Here is a 12,968-nt window from a genome sequence, read left to right on the forward strand (position 1 = left end):
CAGTAGTGGTAGTACAAGCAGGCTTTCCAGAAGTTGCGGAAAGCATCCAACTTATCTCTAAGCACTGAATTATTTTCACATGTCATTTTTAAAACTGGAGAGTGTGATTGTTTAAAAGTGACAGCGTTATTTAAAAATAAAGCAGTGCATTGTAGCCAATCAAAATCCCCAGACCAGAAAATAGTTTTCCAATTTAGCCAGTCTGTTTTAATCCAGGTTATCCCAAAGCTACGCTGTAGTAGCCACGAGATTGCGCCCCAATTCCCTGTCACCCTACCCCCCCCAACAGTCTTCTAAATCAACATGCATAAAATGCAAGGCAACAAAGAAAGATGCTCTGAGGCAGGGACTGGTCTTGACTCCTAACGTGGTCAGATAGCAATTAACCAGAGAGCTGAGGGGCAACAGTGCTATGAGGCATTCAAAGTTTCTGATTGAAGACGAGCCCTGTTTTTGTTTTTTTTAAACGTTTTTTTTTTTTTAGTTTGTTTATTTTGAGAGAGAGAGAGAGAGAATGTGTGTGAAGGAGGGGCAGAGAGGGAGAGAGGGAGAGAATCCCAAGCAGGCTCCACGCTGTCAGCACACAGCCCGATGTGGGGCTCGAACTCACAAACCACGAGATCATGACCTGAGCCTAGATCAAGAGTCAGACACTTAACCGACGGAGCCACCCAGGTGCCCCAGCCCTGTTTTTGTTTTAAGCTTCTTGGAGTTGATGAAAAGCCTTGCTTACATGTATGAATGCAAAGCCTTTGACATCAGGGAGCGGATTATTGTCTGATGACGGGGAAACCTGGTGGTGGCCTGCCACAGAACCAAACTTGTGTGTGGGAAGGACTCTTCAGCAGTGTGATTTGCAACGTTTCCCCACCAAAAGTCCCTCTCTCCTTCTGTCTCCCCAAACCTACAGTGGCTTGTACCTATCTGCCTCTGCAGTTCATTCCTTTCATTCAAGCACTGCCTGTGCCAGAAGGGTCCTTCTAAAGCACAGATACCTGGAAGGAGCAATAAATGAATTCGCTAAGGCTGTACTGAGAGGTCAATTAGATTCCTTTCGTCCCAGACCCGGGAAGGAAACAGGTGGCACCTTTAGCTCACTGGGCCTCTGGGTGGCTGGGAGAAGTCTCTGAAAGGAAGAATGGAAGCCAGGAAAGGAAAGAACGCACTGAGATTAGTTCGTAATTGTGTCATGGTTCATTGTCTTAAACTGTAGAGAGAACACTCAGATGTCAGTGTATGGGGGGTGCTTAAAAATGGACTATAACAAAAGAAATGTATTACCCGAGGCTGCTGTTTTGGAGATTTTAGATCATGTAGTGTTTACTAAAAAACCTAAGGAATTTGAAAGCTGTGGGGCATACCCAGAACAGGAACCTTCCAGCATCACCCCTCTGGACCAGGGAAATGCAAATACAGCTCTCAGCTCCTCACCCCCCAGTGTTTTGCCTTGATAAATGTCTGAAATTTTCAACTGGAGTGTGGCGAGAATGATGCCTTTTCTACCTCTCTCTCTTGAGAACAGAATTAGGGGGCATTTGCCTTAAGTTACATTAAAAAAAAGGCAGGATGAGCATTCTTTCTGGCCTTACATGGGTAGTGATAATTAAAAAGGGTCAAAGATGATCCCAAGATTACTGGGAAAATACACCTCCCTCCCATTTACAGGGATGCCCCCCCCGCATCTTTCAAAGGAGAACCGGCAAATTACCATGGAAATGTGCCCCAACTGGCAGTACTCAAGTAGGAGTCAGAGCCTTTGTTAGCAGGGGTTTGTGGGGGCCAGCACCAGAGTGAACACAGTTAAGCCTCGCTAATTCCCTGAACGGGGAAAGGCCGATCTTGATTTGTAAGGAACTTGAATTTGAAAATATGTTTAAAGAAATGCCATGTTATTATTTCCAAAAACCTGCAGTCAAACTGCTGCCTGGGGCCTGTGCTCTGAGCCACTGAGACTCTTAAGGCCTTGAACAAATAGATAAGGACTGTAGTTAGCATATTGGTCATTTGAATGCAAAGTGCAGTTATAGTAGTGCTTAAAATTGCGCACTCCCCTAGCAGGCTGTCACTTTCCTATGTTTATAGTATTAATTTGCCTAGCAACCTGCCCCCTTTCCTTTTTAGCAGTAAACTTGACCCTCACATGTCGGCATCTGCTCAATTTTCCATATTAGCAGCTGGAATGAATAAGGAGCCGGTGGGGGCGGGGGGCACAGGGGTGGAGTGGTGGTGTCGAACTCCTTGTAAAAATCAACATGACCATAGTTTGAACCTCTCTTTAACTAGAAGTTAACTTTCAAACTCATCAGTGAATTCATATTTATTATTTACTGAGTAGGCGATGCATTCCCTAGGATGACTCAAAAAGGGAAAGAGGGGCAGCCTGTTTCGAATGTTCCATCCTCATAAATGACCTGATCAAATGAACACCAGAGAACATTGAATGCAACGCGTTCCTGGATCATAACAAAATAAGGATTGATTATGAGGCTCCACAGGTGCTTAATTATATGGAACAAAAGCACATTGAGATCTGCATCTATTAAACACGTCTGTGATGGTCAACCCGTCCTGTGTGCACATATTAACTGTTCTCAAATTCACACTTGAGACCACTTAATTTGAAGTGTGACTGAGTTATGTTTGCAAAGGGGGAAAAAGGAGAGACGAATACAGCTGCAGTGTTATCCAAATACCCCATGTCTTCGTCATTTTGCTATGCACGTGGAAGAAAGAGGCTATGTTCTTTTACAAGTTGGACAAGCCAGATGGCCCGCAGGGTGGGGATTGCAGGAAAAAGCTGGGGGAAGCCTCAGTCCCCCGATTCTACTTGCCACAAACCTGAGGAGAAAAAGATAATCCTTAAGTAATGAAATTCCTCATCCAGTGATTCCAAATTTTGCCGCACATTACAATCTGGGAAGATTAGAGCCCGAGGAGATTTTTAAAAACTCTGATACCCAGATTCGTGCCATGCCATTAAAATCAGGGTGTCTGAGGGCGGGGGCAGGGCACCAGCATTTTATAAAGGTCACAAGGTGATTGCAAGGGCAGCAAATTGGGAGCCACTGCCCTGATGCTTCCCTGCTTCACATGCATTTAAGTCACATTCTATCTTCCCAGTTACCCTGAGAAGGAGGTGCTATTAGATCCCCATTTCACAGATGATGAAACTGAGGTTCAGAGAGGTTAAGTTGCTCAAGTTCTCAAAGCCGTTAAATAGCAAATCTGGGATTTGAATACCACTATCATGTCAAAGTATGTAGGTTACAGTACTTTTATGCAGTACTGTCTCTCTGGGCTTTTGTCTCCATACCTGGCACCATTCCAACAAATCTGATATATGATAATCGTATATCCATTCAATGAGAATTTACTAGACACCTACTATGTAAATCCCAGTTTTAGACACAACGTGTGATTCTGCGTAGATTCAAGGAAACATGGCTAACTAACTCCAGACGATTCAAGGGGCCTTCCAGATATCCGTTGGTTGGTCGTCAATTATGTTAAAGCTTAGTCAGCCAAAGATAACCAGAGACAAAACTGTAGTCCGACAGAGTCAAATCTATTGACCTGATGCATCCAGGGAGTGCATTCCAGAGAAACCATAGGATTGCCGCTCTTGAAAAAGAGGGAGGAGGGAACATCTTTTGTAACTGAGTTCCCACTGAAGGATTCTGAGGAGCACTGAAAGAAGCAGAGGTAAGTTCTGGATTGATTGCAGTTGCTGAGGTGGGGTCGGGAGAAGGGAGTATCGACTAGGAGTTGGGCACTATCATGAGGCAGGGGTGCCTTGCAGTTGGTACCCCCAGGAATAAATGAAAAAGCAAAGGTCTAGGGCATCACTGGGAAGAAAGCAGTGGTTGCTCAAAGGAGGTAGGAGTTGTTATGGCATTTTACAACTGTTGCATGATCTTGGGAGAAACAGTGTTTTCTGCTACCTTTGCAGCTGGCTTTAGCAGTCTGCTCTCTCAGCCTGATTAATAGCAAGGCTGCTTGTTCCCAGGCCAAGCTGATTTTCTCTCATTCAGTCCCAGGCAAGTTTTGACTCTTTCAGGTTTGGGCCCTTTTTAGCAGGGATAGACACGAGAGAAGCAAGTTGGTGCTCAGATCAACTATTAATAGCTTTGCTCCTTTTCAGCTGTGTTTGGCAATTCATTTAATGGGAGATTGTATGTCAAACTGGCGGATCCTGGACAAGGCCTGTGTTTCAGTTAATGTAGTATAACGATGTCAATTGTCAACAATTTCCAGGGTTTCGACAATGTACTGTGGCTACATAAAATAAGATTAATACAGTATATCAAAATATTGGGGGAAACTTGGGGAAGAATGCCTAGGGATTCTCTGTACTATTTCTGCAGCTTCTTGTGCACCTTGAACTATTTCAAAAATAAAAGTTGTAGACGACATTCAGTGGGAGAACAGGTTTGTGTTGATTGTCTAAATAAGACTCTTAGAGGTAGTCTGACTTTACCCATTATATATTGCTGGACTTAAAGCCACTGAATGTGAATACAGCACCCAGTAGTGATATCAGTCAATACCCATGTCTACCAGGGGTTATTCCTTTGGGACCAGTTTGTGCATTCACAAGATGCCACTTGAGTAGAGTCTGGAAGTACGTGTTAGATATCACTAGGTAGGTTCCACACATGAGTGAAATTCTGTGGTATTTGCCTTTCTCTGGCTGACATATTTAACTTAACATTACACCCTCTAGGTCCACCCATGTTGCTGCAAATGGCAAGATTTCTCTCTTTTATTCTGGCCGAGTAATATTCCATTGTATATATATTACGAGGTCTTCTGTATCCATCGTCTGTGAATGGACACTTGGATTGCTTCCATAACTTATCTTGGCTATTGTAAATAATGCTTCAATAAGCATATAGACTTGTTGAATCATTACGTTGTACACCTGAAACTAATATAACACTGTATGTTAATTATACTTGAATTAAAAGAAAAATCACCAGGTAGGGAAAGGAGGGGAGAAAGCCATACCGGGCAAAGAGAAGAGCAGGAGAGGCACAGAGGTACAAAAGTCAAGGTAAATCAATCACGGAAGCAATAGTTTGATGGGGCTGATGGCTGGAGTAAATGGAGGGGGGACTGGTAGGAGAGCAACCTGGAAAGATGAGTTGAAGCTGGAATGTGACAGACTGGGTGTGACTTTCCTCTCTCTGAAATTAAGGACTTTGGACTTCTCTTGTAGTACTTACTACACGTGCTTTGTGTCACAGTTACTTGGGTAAGTATCTTTTCTCCCCAACCCGATTCCAAGTTCCTTAAGCAGATGATCCACGTTTGGTTTCTCTGGATAGCATCTGTACACATCTAGCTGTGTGTTTTGTGCTTAGTAGGTCCTAATAAAACTGTCTTAGCAATGAATAACATAGCACAAAGATGTAATGGGTATTCCCTCTCAGAATATCTGGAGTCCTGAGATAATGTTGAGCGAGGTGTCTACCAGCAGGGCAATGAATGTAGCCCACAGAAAAGCACACGAGCTCTCTTTACGGCTGGTTTTGATGACCGGGTATGGCCATGCCCTGCCACCTTTGACACATGCCCCCCATTGCTCCTGGACCCTGTCATGATGGCATCCTTTGAAAAGAGGTCACGTGCCTTGCCCTAATCGATTTCACATTCCACTCACACTTCCCTCTGTTTGGCTCTGCTGGGGGGTTGCAGAGATGCCTTATCCCTCCACCACCTGTTCCTTGGTTTTCTTCATTAGAGCCAATACGACAGTTCAGATGGGATCTGGGGATGGTAGGTAAGGAACTCCTGAAGCAAGAGATTTTCTCCAGGCTTTGGCTGGCATACATTAACTAAGGGGATCTCCACCATGCCTGTTGGTGATTTTTTTCCCCCTTTCACCTCCTGAGAGAAATGTTGCATTGCTTAACCACCTCAGATGGTTGCGTGTGGGGATGGGGGCACTTCTGTTCCTGACAACCTCATTATGTGGTTATCAGGAACAGACACTGCCCAGGTTGTCACGACAACCAGCAATGATTCAAAGCTTCCGTAAAAGGTCTGTATCTCTGGCAAATAATCAGCCTTTAGTGTTCAGCAGATGCTGAGCTGAGAAGCCAATCACAGGTGAGCCGGGAAAGCATGACATCATAATCCAGCCGGTCCAAAAAAAATTAATATTTGGTTTTCTATTTCTCTCCTTGGTTCTTTGTCCCCTAGATTTTATCTTCCACTTTCTCCTGCTCTCTCTCTCTCTTTTTCCCCTAGAAAAGTGGGGAAAGCAATGAAACCAACTTTCCAAATTCACTTTACTCCATGCAGTTTGACTTAGGTTCGGGCAGTGCAGTGAGAGTGTGGGGAAGGAATGTACAATGTGATCCGCTTAGGAGCAAAATCAAACAGAGCATCAGCTCAATTAAATAATGTGGTTTGTTGTGTGAGACCATGGTGGACTTGGGGCTAATTAAAACCAAGTCAGAGGAGAGGAACTTCCTAATTCTCATATTAATTCATCCAGGGCCACCTGCGTTTAATTGTCTTCTGCTTTTCCTTTGCTAACTCCCTGGTGGGAGGGAGGAGGGCAGAGGCTGCAAGCTCCTGAAGGCTTGTAGGTTCTACGGGTCAGGTCCCTAACCGGTGCTAATTATAGTGAAGGAAGGTGGGGAGAGACGCACCCCCCTCCCCCCCTTCATTCCCCAGGTCCCACAATACAGGGAGCATATGTAAATGGAGACTCATCAAGTCTATTAAGGAGGTGTGTAGCTCTGAAATCTGCTAAATCCACTGTTGTTCCATTAGCCATTTGCATCCATACAAGAGTCCAGGGAGATAGCAGGTCAAGTTTCACAGAAGAGAAAACTGAAGCCCTGGGAAATTTGAGTCTTGCTCAGGGTTTCCTGACCAGAAGCTAGACTGGCATCTGGGTCTCCTCATTCCTTGGCCAGAACTCTGAAGCCCCACAAGGATGGTGATTTCCTAGCCCTGGGCTTCCCTCTTTCCTCCTCCCCTGGTTTATTTTTATATTTCTAAAGTTTATTTATTTTTGAGAGAGAGAGACACACAGAGTGTGAGAAGGGGAGGGACACAGAGAGAGGGACACAGAGGATCCAAGGCAGGCTCCAGGCTCTGAGCTGTCAGCGCAGAGCCTGATGTGGGGCTCGAACCCACGAACCGCGAGATCGTGACCCGAGCTGAAGTCGGACGCTTAACTGACTGAGCCACCTAGGCGCCCCCCTCCTCCTCCTCCTCTGGTTTTTAAGGGAACTAGGATGAGCCCCTTGGCATTTCTGAGGCTCCTTGCTCTTTGTCAGGCAGGCTCCTCACCATGTTGCCTCCAACCGGAACTGAGTGGGAGTGGTGGGCAGGAAGGAAGGGGCACAGTAGTGTCTGACTGCAGTGAAGGAGGGGTGGGCACAGTGCTCTTAGCTAACGCCTGGGGCACTAGCTGCCCAGTCGGGTTCTTTTGTATTCAGAGCAGGAGGGGGAGTTTTTGTTTTGCTTTTTTTTTTTTTTTTTTAAGAGCAGCTGCTTTAACAAAAGCTGTGAAGACTGAGAGCCACAAAGACCCAGAGTCCACCAGTGGGAATGATTTCTGGCTGTAAGAGTCGAGGCAGGGGATGGGAAGGGAGCCAGGATATCCAGGCTGCTTTTCCCCAGTGAGTTGTACATTTCTGCCCTTCTGTGCCTGCCCAGGGATGGCTCAGCTCAGCCCGGCACACTGTAGCCTCCATTGCCACACTCGACCCACGGACAGAGCATTCAGACCCCCTTCAGGACAGCACTCTGTTCATTCTGTTTGTGTTGTTTTTGTCTCCACCCAAAGAAGGCTATGTTTGCGCTTTTTAATGTTTCCTACGTGCACATCCTATATGTTTATTATAAAAAATGTACAGACAATGCAGAAGTGTATAACGAGAAAAAGTTAATGACCTCCACCATGCCCACATACCCACATGTCTTCCTTTCTACCATTTTAATTCCCAGAGTTACCCTCTTAGCAGTTTGGTGTGTATAATGCCAACTTAAACACACACACACACACACACACACATACACACACACACACACTTTAAAAAAAAATAATAGTACACATGCCATTCTGCAACTTTTTTTCACTCAAGAATGTGTCAAGATGTGCTTCTGTTCCAATACCTAAAAGTCCACTTGATTCTTTTTAGCTGGTGTGTAATATTCTAAAATATGCATCTCCTGTGACTTATTCAACAGTTACCTTATTGAGGGAAATTTAGGTTACCCCTTATATATAAGAGTTTCTCTTTCTTACCTAAGACTCAGCCACGAACACACTAGAACATATCTTCGCATGTTTTTGTGAATGTATCCATAATCAAATTCCTTGAGCTGAAATCGCTTGGTCAAGTGGCACATGCCACTTTAAATTTCCTAGGCGTTGCCAGCTTGCCCTTTTAAATAAAAAGGCTATGCCAATGTACCCTTCCATCCATGGTATATGAGAAGGAGCAGTGTTCCTTTTATCTGGGATTTGACTGGAAGGGTTTGGCTGGTCGGGTTGGTGAGAGCCACAGGAGAAATACAACTGAAGTTGCCATTTGGGTGGTAGAAAGAACACAAAGCCGGACAGTAGGAGACCTGGTTTCTAGGACCTTCTCTGTGAGGCATTGGACAGGCTACTTTAAACCCCTGGGTGTCCGTCCGTTTGCTCATCTATGAAATGCGGATCATAATTGCCACAGTATGCTGTTGTGGTTGTTGTGAGCATCAAACCTGGAGATACAAGAACGGTTTGTAACCTGAGAAGCAGGATTCACATGCCAAGTGGTTATCACAGTAGCGTTGTTATTATATCCTTAAATCAATGGGCTCAGAGAAGGAAACCGGGGAAGGTGGGAGTTGAGTGGGAAAAATTACACAGATGAAATCTTCACCTTTCCTGAAAGTTCCCATGCAGTTGTCCTATATTCTTGGAGAGCAAACCACGTTGGTAGTAAAGACCGCTTTATGATATCAAGAAGAATATAGGTTATTACCCTTTCAGGGGAAGACTGAAGTCTTTCGTGCTGGGCCTGGCTTCTGAGTCCAGTCCTCTTTCTATGACACCTCTATGCTTTAATTTGTCAGGGACCTAATAGGATTTTGTCCCCGTGCTACTTTCTATAATCACCAGTGAGAGAAGAAATACACACATGAAATGCTTAAATAACCGTGTGCCGTGACTGCATAAATAGCTCTGAGTTATAGCTGAGGTATATGGGAGGATTAGAGTGAAATCAAATACCTTTTAATTACAATTTAAATCAATAGCCCAGAAGAACAAGTTAAATCATTAGCCATAAAAAAAATCCGGTTTTATCTTTCTATTTCTTAAAAATAAAAACGTTCTTATTGTTTAAAATAACCCAAACAAGTGCATTTTGCAAATCAGAGATGTAATATTAAGTAAATGCTCATTCATTTAGATCAGTGATTTTTAGATTATTCTTACCATGATGCAAAAACAAAAAAATCAATGTGATGGGCTACCTTCTTTAACCCAAAAGTTAATTAAAAAGATATCTGTAAAATCACTGAAAGCAGAACCACTGTGATTTCAGCATATTAATCAGGGATTTGAGAAGAAGGGTGATGACGGTTTTTACATTAGGAGACAACCACCAAGCAAAAAAACCAACCAACCAAATAAACAAACAAAAAAAACAAAACAAAATAAAGGCTATTTAAAAATGCCTGGTATTTAAAAAACTCCAATCTAGTATACTCTTTTTTTTCCAAAGCAAATATGTATTTTAACGAAACCATTAATACCATATATCATATTAGAAAAAGCATGGGGTGGGGGGCCAGCACCTGGGTGGTTCAGTGGGTTAAGCATCCAACTCTTGATCTCGGCTCAGGTCCTATCTCATGGTTGGTGAGTTTGAGCCCTGCATCTGGCTCTGGGCTGACAGTATGGAGTCTGCCTGGGACTCTCTCTCTCCTCTCTGCCCCTCCTCTGCTCCTGCTTGAGTTCTGTCTCTCTCACTCTCTCAAAATAAATAAATAAACTTTTTTTTTTTAATAAAAAACATGGGCCTTGGATGCAGACAGATCTAGATACAAATTCCATCTCTGGGACTTTCTGCAGTGTTCATGTAATTGTCATGTATGCATAAATATATTTTTAATTAAGGAAAATAAAAAGTAAAATGTAAAGTTAGCCTTTAAAAAAATCTGGAGTATGTATTTTACTTAGTCTTTTGCCACCCTCTTTCCTGCCTTGTCATAGATTAGAAGGCTCATTGTTCTTTTTTTCAATTTCTAACATCATCAGAAACTTTTAATTTTTAAAAAATATTTATTTATTTTTGAGAGAAAGAGACAGACAGAATGTGAACAGAGGAGGGGCAGAGAGAGACACACACACACAGAATCCAAAGCAGGCGCCAGGCTCTGAGCTGTCAGCACAGAGCCCCACATGGGGCTCAAACTGATGAGTTGTGAGATCATAACCTGAGCCGAAGTCAGACGCCCAACCCACTGAGCCACCCAGGCACCCCTGAACATCATCATAGGTTAAAATGAATTAGTCCAAAGAGGTAGCCCATTCTCCCAACTTCCCCAGATGTTGCCTCTGTGAGTCTAGAGGCCTGTTGTGTGACTTTTCATAAAAGGACCTTGGCAAAAATATTAGTTCACCTTCCATCATAAAACTTGTTTTGTTAGCATTATGGAGAAATGCTTGGCGGATGTTGAGAAAATTGGATAAAAGTGTACTGTGGAGGGTCATAACCCATTTTGACCATTTAAGTCTGCCAGGGTATATTTATCTTTACAAAACTAAGTTTGAAAGTGGAGAGGGAAAATCACCCATAAACTTTAACCTAACCTATGATAATTTTACGTTCTCTTATCATTTTTATGGGTATATTTTACATCATTATAATGCGAATGTACTTACTATTTTGCATTCCTTGTCATTTTTGATGACAGCTTACTGTCTCCTTGCTGGGATTTACCATAATTTATATAATCCAGCCAAATCCTGGAGGTTATGGATTGTGAAGTAGCAAGAGATGATTTTTGGAGTTACATTTTAAGCTTCACACACGGACAAAAATTTGAATTTTTTCTTAAAGACGAGAGGCCATGGAAGGTTATAGGGAGAGCCACAGTTTAATGAAATTAAATGTATCTATATATCTATAAACTTGAAGTAGTTTTTTTGTTTTGTATCATGCTCCCTGTTTTGAAATGTGTGTTTCATGGGCAGAAAGATAGTTTCCCTATCTAGATTGTCACCTCTGAATGCCACTGCCCTATCTGCACGAGTCTACTTTGTATCCAAGAGACTCCACCAGTGTAACCTGTTGGCCGGTCAGGTGGTATCCCAAACCCAAACCATTTTCCCCAATAAAGAGAGCCCGTGTAGCTGGACGGATTTCCTCCCCTGAAAATTTACCTGAAATTCCAGTCTTCACAGAGGGCGGCCAGTTGAGGAAGATACACGAAATGCCTCCGCCCCCTCCCTACTGACAGGTGCGCCTCTCTCCTGACGGCCCCACCTCTGTCTAGACAACCCTGACAGTGTAGAAGTTTCCATCTCCTTTTCCTTTCCCTCTCCTGTTCCCTCCCCTTCAGTCCCCCCCCCCCCCATCCCAGGCGCTTCCTGCCTGGAAACAAAAGATTGGTCCCCAGCAGCCCACTCAGGGCGATTTTAGTTTTCTGCTCACCCTCTGATTGGCTCGCGTGCGGTGCAGAGCCCGGGTGACGTCATAGCAGACAAGAGCTAGGGAGCGGTTGCCGAGCGGGGCTCTGCCGCGGGCGGGCAGCTGTCGGCAGCGCACCGTCTGGGGGCTCGCGCGGGGGGCTGCAGCTTTTCCCGGCCCGAAGCAAGTGTGCGGGGCCGGGAGGAGAGCTGGGGGTAGCGGGCCGGGCCCGGGGCTGCGGCTGCGGCTGCGGCCCCCCCAGCCCCGCCAGCCCGAGCGCTCGGAGGTAGAGGAGAGGTCTGGACAGGGTGGCTGGACCAGCGGCAGGTAAATCCCACGACTCACGGCGCCCGGCTCGCTCGGGGGAGGGTGTGGCGCTGCCGGGCAGATTTTCTGCCTTCCCGGGGTCCCTTCCTGCTCTCGCGGCGCCCCAGCCTCGGGTCCCCTACGTGGCGCCCCCGGAGCCCTGAGACCCAGCGCGCAGTTCGCGGGATCGCGCTGGGCGAACGCGGACGAGTGGGTGTGTCAGGGCCACTCTCGGAGGGCCTGGACCCCTCGGCTGGGGCAAGCCCTGGACTCGCTGACACGGGCCTGGGCCGCTGGAGGCCAAATCCGCCCCCAAAGCAACGTCAGCCGGTTAGTCTTACACCATCTTCCCGCCCCCTCCCCCAGCCCCAGTAGCGACGGCAGCCCCCCTCCCCCCCCCCCACCACCAAGGGGAGGAGGTGTGGCCGAGGCCCCGGGCAGGTCCGGGAGAAGGGGAGCAGCCCAGCCTGAGCAAACAGAAAAAGTGACGGTTTTCTTAAATAGGCGCCCTTTCTTTTATTTTTCTTTTACCCTCCTCCCCTTTTTTTTGGTGGGGGCGGGGGGAGCCTAATGACAGGAGGACTCATTTCTATTCATGTGGAGATTGGAATGATGCAGTACTATCCCTAAAAAGGCTGGGGTCCCTCAGTTGGCCTTTGTCTTTGTCTGGGGGGCAGGGGTCATTAGGGGTCATTAGGGGCACTGCCCTCCTACCCCGTCCTCAGCTCACAGGGAGCCTTGCCGTCAGTTTGTGAACTGGCTCTGGCCAGACGCCTGCCGCACTTTGGGGCAGATTGAACATTTTAGATACTTGCTGTCACAGGTTTTCCTTCCTTAGGTGATGGTGGTGGAGGGTCAGGGTGGGAGGGCGGTGCCCGCAGGGAGGGAGCCAGAGGCCCCCACTTGATATTTTGGTCCCACCTTCCAGAATCCAGTGCCAGACTCTGGACTTGAGGGTTCTAGGCTGTGGTCTGTAGAAGCAAAGGAGAGAAGGGTGAGTGGCTTGGCTTTGGG

General features: G+C 45.7%; 1 protein-coding gene and 1 long non-coding RNA gene across 5 annotated transcripts in view; one reads left to right on the forward strand and one right to left on the reverse strand.

Moving 5' to 3' along the window:
* Positions 1 to 2,390: 2,390 nt before the first annotated feature.
* On the reverse strand, positions 2,391 to 11,551 carry LOC125931906 (uncharacterized). The gene is made up of 3 exons (XR_007460504.1): positions 11,402 to 11,551; positions 8,270 to 8,730; positions 2,391 to 2,838 (listed from the first exon to the last, which is right to left on the reverse strand). It is a non-coding gene; the product is annotated as an uncharacterized LOC125931906 (long non-coding RNA).
* Positions 11,552 to 11,729: 178 nt separating this feature from the next.
* Positions 11,730 to 12,968, forward strand: part of PAK3 (p21 (RAC1) activated kinase 3) — a 118,352-nt gene continuing 117,113 nt past the window's right edge. For 2 of the 4 annotated variants that reach the window (XM_049644192.1, XM_049644194.1), the window contains exons 1-2: positions 11,730 to 11,975; positions 12,883 to 12,948. The gene's annotated coding sequence lies outside the window, so the exon portion shown is untranslated. The other 2 variants (XM_049644196.1, XM_049644197.1) reach the window with 2 other exon arrangements.

Source organism: Panthera uncia, chromosome X, assembly GCF_023721935.1.
Source record: "Panthera uncia isolate 11264 chromosome X, Puncia_PCG_1.0, whole genome shotgun sequence".
NCBI lineage: Eukaryota > Metazoa > Chordata > Mammalia > Carnivora > Felidae > Panthera > Panthera uncia.